Raw genomic sequence first — 6,617 nt, 5'->3', positions numbered from 1 at the left:
AGCACTCTTAGACAACATGAGCCGGAGTTGTCAAAACTATCAAGTCGGACACTGATCGATGCTAGAACTAGTATTGATATTAAAAAAAGACACATTCACAAGACAGAAATGAACCACATGGGAATAGAAAAGAAAGTGGTACCATTTAATACTGAAAATGACATTCTATTGCCCGAATAAAGAGAGTTTTTGTTCTAGTCTGTGCTTTAGTATCGTTAAAACATTAGGAAAAAAACAAAAAAAACAAAGGTAGCTAAACCACAGGGACACTGCAGACACACATTTATTACTGATACAGACTCTGAAGTTGAACGTGTGTGTGTGTCTGGGTGTTGAGGGATGAAAACAATAGCTCAATGGACAAAAATAAGGGAAAAGAAGTGAAGAAACACATTTGTCTGTTTGTCCATAGCTCTGTTTCTGTAGCTGCTTAAAGACTCCACTGCAGTGTCCAGTTACTCTATAAGACTAGCTTGTTTCTATATTTTATTTCCTTTCATAATCATGTGGCTTATAGTTCCTCGTGTCTTTCCTGTCTGCGTAAAAAACATCTCTATCCACGCTTCATAATGACGAGTCTGGGTTACCAATCCCTTAATCTGCATTTATAGGAAACAGGGACACAGCTCACTTATTTGTTGAACTTTGATACGGGAACTTTTAACACAAGATCTCATGATTGTCTATGTCTGAAAAAACTGACCGCACTAGAACTGAAATGAGGAAAAAGTTTTGGGTTATTTTACTTCCTGGAATACATTTCAAGGACATGCAAAACTGGATACACTGGTGCCACTAATGCACTTTAATAATCTGGTGATAAACATTTATAATCTCACCTGCTCCTGTTTATAATGTTTTAAATGGACCTATGTAGAGACTTGTTTTGTTTGTTTTTGTTTGTATTGTTCTGTATTTTAACAGGGCGCTCATAAAAAAGAGAGTTTGAGTGCTTTCATTGGGCTCTCCCTGTAGAAAAAAAGATATATTAAAATGAAAATTGTCTGCAGGTGCTGGGTTTATATAGTGAGGATTTAGATCAGAGAGACAGACCTTTTGGGTTTAAACCACCTGGATTTCAACACTGAACCTAGTAACCCAAATGAAAGACACGTGTGACGCTCATTGTGCTTTATGATTGGATAATCGTCTTGAAAACACAAATTATAAAACTTCATGTCCAGTGTTTTTGTTTGGTTTTGGGTTTTTTTGTAATAAATCACCTGTTTGTCTGTATATCTGGGGTCGTGTTTATGGAATTTAAAACCAAAATCTTACTGTATTTTCTGATCTATATTATAATGTTTCCTCATCACAAACAGGTATTTAGGCTGAGTTTTTCTCTCAAACAGAAAACACTCTACTCTGTTCCACCTTGTGATGTCATTAAGTGGTGATACAGGAAGTGCTCCACTGTGTTTTTAAACTCCACACATCTTCGCTAGTATCATTTGGATGATTTCAGCTCTGGAATGGCCAATCTCTACTGAACTAAAGGTAAAAGGAGCTGTTAACTTGAAAACTACCACTTCATGACATCATCAGGTGGAGCAGAGCATTTTGAGCTTTGGAGATGTGACAGACTAATAATAAAGAGTTACTCAAATATGTGTCAATCAAACACAACTCCAGGTCTGTTTTTGAGGAGGCAACAACATTATAACATGACTTAACGCTCACAAGAATCAATTTTGTGTAGCATAGGACAATATATTTAAAACAATATATCTTGAATGAGAAAAGCTCCTCAAAATGTCGCATAAACCCATGAATAATTTACCGGTGATTAAACCCGACTGGAGTAATTCAGACTCTACAGAGAGCAAAACCAGATCTGCCCAGGGCCAGAGCTGAAACTAGGGCAAATCATGAGCGAGGTACGCGCTGACATCATGTTTTTCTTTATGTGTCTGTTGAGTCCCGTGCACGTTTTGTGTAGCAAGAGCACGTGTGTCCTCTGTGCCAGGGCGCGCATGGTGAACCCAATTACCCCGCTCTATTCACATCCCATATAGACTCTGCTGATTCATTTTGAAATCTAAAAAACACATGCTGTCCAGATGTAACCTACTTTTGGGATGAAGTGCAAGCTATTAGTTCATAAAGACCATATTTTTTTCATCTTAAAGTAAAATCTTTTTTATTTACCCAAACCTCAGGGGTCGGATTCAGCAAATTGACTATATCCATCGTATATAGGTTAGTTTGTGGTTAATGTGCTTGTGTCTGCTACAAAGTTATAATCTATGACACATGTGGATCATTACGTTATAATTTATACATTTTAAATCACAATATTCATCTAAAACAACTTGTATCACAGATGAAGAAAATAAAACTGGAGAACAAAGTGTGTACGTCACAGTGGCGGTGAAAATGGGGGTTGATCGGCAATATGGCGTCTGAATAATAAGCGATTAAAGATTATTGAAACATGCACGAATCACTCCAAATACAACTTCAGAGGGTAAATGAGAAGGAAACAACTATAACATTAAAATGTCTGAAAAGTCTATTCATATGAGTAGGCTCACTTTAAAGCTGCATCATGTTGCTTTTGTGCTGCTGGTTTCCATGGAGATAATATTTCGTCCACCAGATTGGCACATATATATTCTGTCTATACTCTGGGCATTGAAATTACACTCTCTCCCTCCCTCTCTTTGCTATCTTTCTCTCTCTCGCTCTCTCTTCCTCTGTCCCTCTCTCACGATCCACTCTTCAGGTGTCATGAGTTTGAAAAATACCACCCCTCCGCCCGCCTCCTTCTCTCCTCTCTCTCCCCTCAACACAGCCTCCTTCTCTTTCTCCTCTTTCTCTCTCTCCCTTCACTCGATCCCTCTCTTTCCCTCCCTCCCTCTATGTTTCCGGCCTTCATTTGTCATCAGGTTGAAAAATACCACCCTCTCCTCTCTCTACACTCTCTCCTCCCCTTTTCCATTTCCTGACTCTCTCTCCCTTCACTCATTCCCTCCCTCTCCCTCCCTTCCGTCTATTTTCCGGCCTTCAGGTGTCGTCGGGTTAAAAATACGACCCCGTCCTCCCTCTCTCCCTCTCTCCCTCTGTCGCTCGGGCATACGATCTCATTCAAAGTTCCACAATACATCTCTGACCTCCTCCACACTGCCCCTCCCTCTCTCTTTCTCTCTCTACGCTCCTCCGCTTCCACCAGAAAAGTTACGTAGTGCAGCTTTAAGTTGAGGAGAGATCTGACACTGCAGTTACATGATGAACACTCGATAGGCCTATGCAGTGAATTGATTTTTGTGCCATGGCCGGTTTAGGTGCGTCGGGGGTTCAATATCGTTTCCATGGTAACAAAAGTTCTCCCAACTTTTATTCTGTGTCATCGAAAATTTGGCACAGTATTATTAAATCTGCACTAAATACATACAAATAATACAAAGGAAACAGCGTCTGTGATAGTCGTGGGATTCAGCCGCGCCGCCATTTTGGCTCAAATGAATCAAAACTCCACCTGCTCGACCGCATTAAATCAGAAAGTCAGCGGATGTGTTTCTGTTGTTAAAGCAGACATGTTTGAGCGTGCTGTCCAGATGTAACCTACTTTTGGGATAAAGTGCAAGCTATTAGTTCATAAAGACCACATTTTTTCATCTTAAAGTAAGATCCTTTTTATTTACCCAAACCTCAGGGGTCGGATTCAGCAAATTGACTATATCCATTGTATATAGGTTAGTTTGTGGTTAATGTGCTTGTGTCTGCTACAAAGTTATAATTTATGACACATGTGGATCATTACGTTATAATTTATACATTTTAAATCACAATATTCATCTAAAACAACTTGTATCACAGATGAAGAAAACAAAACTGGAGAACAAAGTGGGATTCAGCCGCGCCGCCATTTTGGCTCAAATGAATCAAAACAAACAAACATTTTTGAACTTGACGTGACCCAGAGTCTGAATGTTTAAGATAATCCCAGGTGAGTACAGAGCAAAGATACAAACATGAATCAGTGACATAAAACTATAAGTAAGATCATGATGAGTTTACATTTACATTCATGTTCCCTTTAAGTAACTGAAGAAGAAACGTGTTCAAAATTATTAATAATGCAGCTCCTCCTACATTGAAAAAATGTATTAAACTTTGTTCCGAACTACCCGATGTGCTCAGTGTCTGTGAACCCAAATTATATTTTTTTTTTTTGCTCAGCCTTTTCTTTTCGAACTATCAGACAGTGAAATCAGCTCAGACTCTCTCAAATTTATAGCTTTGAATAATTTTACTAGAAATTTTAAAAAGTACATCGTAGATAATCAAATGTGTCAACACCAGTTTATGTAATTTTTCACTGTAAAAACCTGCACATAATGATTTTTTACATTTTTTTTATTGGTTTAACTGTAGGAAACATGATGATTTAGACATAGGGACATTTTTTAAAATATATTTTACCGCTAATATTAATGAAGAACTGTTCGTCTTATAATGTAATTGTACTGAAAAGTGTATTTTAATGTGTGTTCACCCGCACAGGGACTGCAAATGGAAAGCAGCAGTAGCTAAATCTGGAACAAATCATCTTTTCTTTTGTAAGATTAATGAATTTGTACACAGCCCCTGACAAATAAAGAAGAGCGGAAGAAAGAGAGCGACTTTAGATCAATATTGTAATTTAAAATGTTATGAAAAGCATACGTCCTTTTCCAGATATTGACTTGGCAGCGCTCTACTGTAGACCTATAAAACATGCAAACTCCACTACATCATTACCGCCATTTTGTATTTGACCAGTTCAGTTTGAGTTAAATTCTCTTCTCTTTGGTCTCCCACAAAAAACACTGCATAAACTTCAGCTGGTTCAGAATTCAGCAGCTCGCATCATCACACGCATCCTACAGCAACTTCACCGGCTCCCCATCTCACGCCGCATCCGATATAAAACCCTGCTCCACACATTCAAAACCATCCATAACCTCGCACCTCCGCACCTCTCAGACCTCCTCCATATTGCCACACCCTCTCTCCATCTCTCTGTTCCCTCAGCCCCGGCTCGTCACCGTGGGGAGCAGGGCCTTCAGCTCTGGAACTCTCTCCCCCCCTGACCTCCGCAGCACTGACACACTCTCACACTTCAAATCCAACCTCAAAACCCACTTGTTCAGACTGACATATTCTTTATAATCCACACCTGCCCTGTCCTTTTTCAATGTTTTTTATCTGAATGCTTTCAACTCTATGTTCACAAATGTTGAATCTTGAGTGCCCAGAAAGGCGCCTTAACCTCCTGAGACCCGAGATCTTGCAGGATTTTATTTGCAAAAACTCTTAAGTGCCTGAACACACACATTATTTCACATCAGTGTAAAAAACTAAATAAGAAACAACAATTTTACCTCTGGAACAATGTGTCTCATTTGTGCTGTTGACAAGTGCAGGAAGACATGTGCTTTTAAATAAAAAAATAATACAAATAAAATTAATAAATAAAAAAATAAATAAAATAAAATAAAAAACATAAATAAAATAAAAACATAAATAAAATAAATAAATAAAAATAAATAATAAAATAAATAAAAAACATAAAAAATAATAAAATAAATAAATAAATAAATAAAAACCATAAATAAAATAAATAAATAATAAAATAAATAAAATAAATTAAAAACATAAATAAAATTTAAAAAATAAATAAATAATAAAATACATAAAAATAAATAAATAAAAAATACATATTCTAAACTCTTATAAATATTCAAAATTGAACATGTTCTTGTTGCTGTTGTTTGCTAAAAATTTGCACTGTGGCCTAGACAACCCAAAACGTGTCGTCCACAGATGAGGACGCCAGGTCTCAGGAGGCTATAAATAAACTGTATTATTAAAGTTCTGCTCTCGTCCTGGACCAGACTCTTGGCTCGTCCTCTGCTTCTCTTCTCTTTATCTGCACATTGTTATCTCAGGTTTTATTATGACTCTGAACACCAGTACGTGGCCATATTGAGAGAGCGGCTAAAGTTAGGCCCACAGTGTTGTTTATAAATGCTCTCTGGGTCAAACGGATCAGAGCTTGACGTGTTTTAAATACGGTTTTAGGTCACCCACGACGACGACCTCACATGACCCCGATCCGTTTTACGTGAACCCGGATGTGAGTTTGACAGGGGTCACAGAACTCGAGCTGGTTCAGGACAGTTTTAGAATCACCAGCGACTGAAGTTGCAGTTGTACGTCAATGAGCTTGGGACATTTTTGGCCAACTCTGGTTAACAAGTAGTGATTATGAAGCTAATTAACATTAATAAAGCATGAAGAAATACTTAATTACACAAAACTGACTCTTGTGAGCTTTAATTCATGTTATAATGCTGTTACCTCATCAAAAACAGACCTGGAGTTGTGTTTTGTTTCATTCACACATGTTTGAGTCACACTTTATTATTTGTGTATCTACATCTCCAAAGCTCAAAATACTCCGTTCTACTTGGTGATGTCATGAAGTGGTAACCAAAATTGTGTATCTTTTGACTGGCAAATACTAGTACTAAAAACGTCGCCTATAACAGGAAGCTGAGACTCACAGATACCCCAGAAAGTTTGTCATTTAAAGCGTTTACATTGCTGTTTTAAATGCACATGTGATCAGC

The sequence above is a fragment of the Periophthalmus magnuspinnatus genome, chromosome 3 (assembly GCF_009829125.3).
Source record: "Periophthalmus magnuspinnatus isolate fPerMag1 chromosome 3, fPerMag1.2.pri, whole genome shotgun sequence".
NCBI classification, from domain to species: domain Eukaryota; kingdom Metazoa; phylum Chordata; class Actinopteri; order Gobiiformes; family Gobiidae; genus Periophthalmus; species Periophthalmus magnuspinnatus.
The sequence above is the reverse complement of the archived record's forward strand: the minus strand, read 5'-3'. Positions refer to the sequence as shown.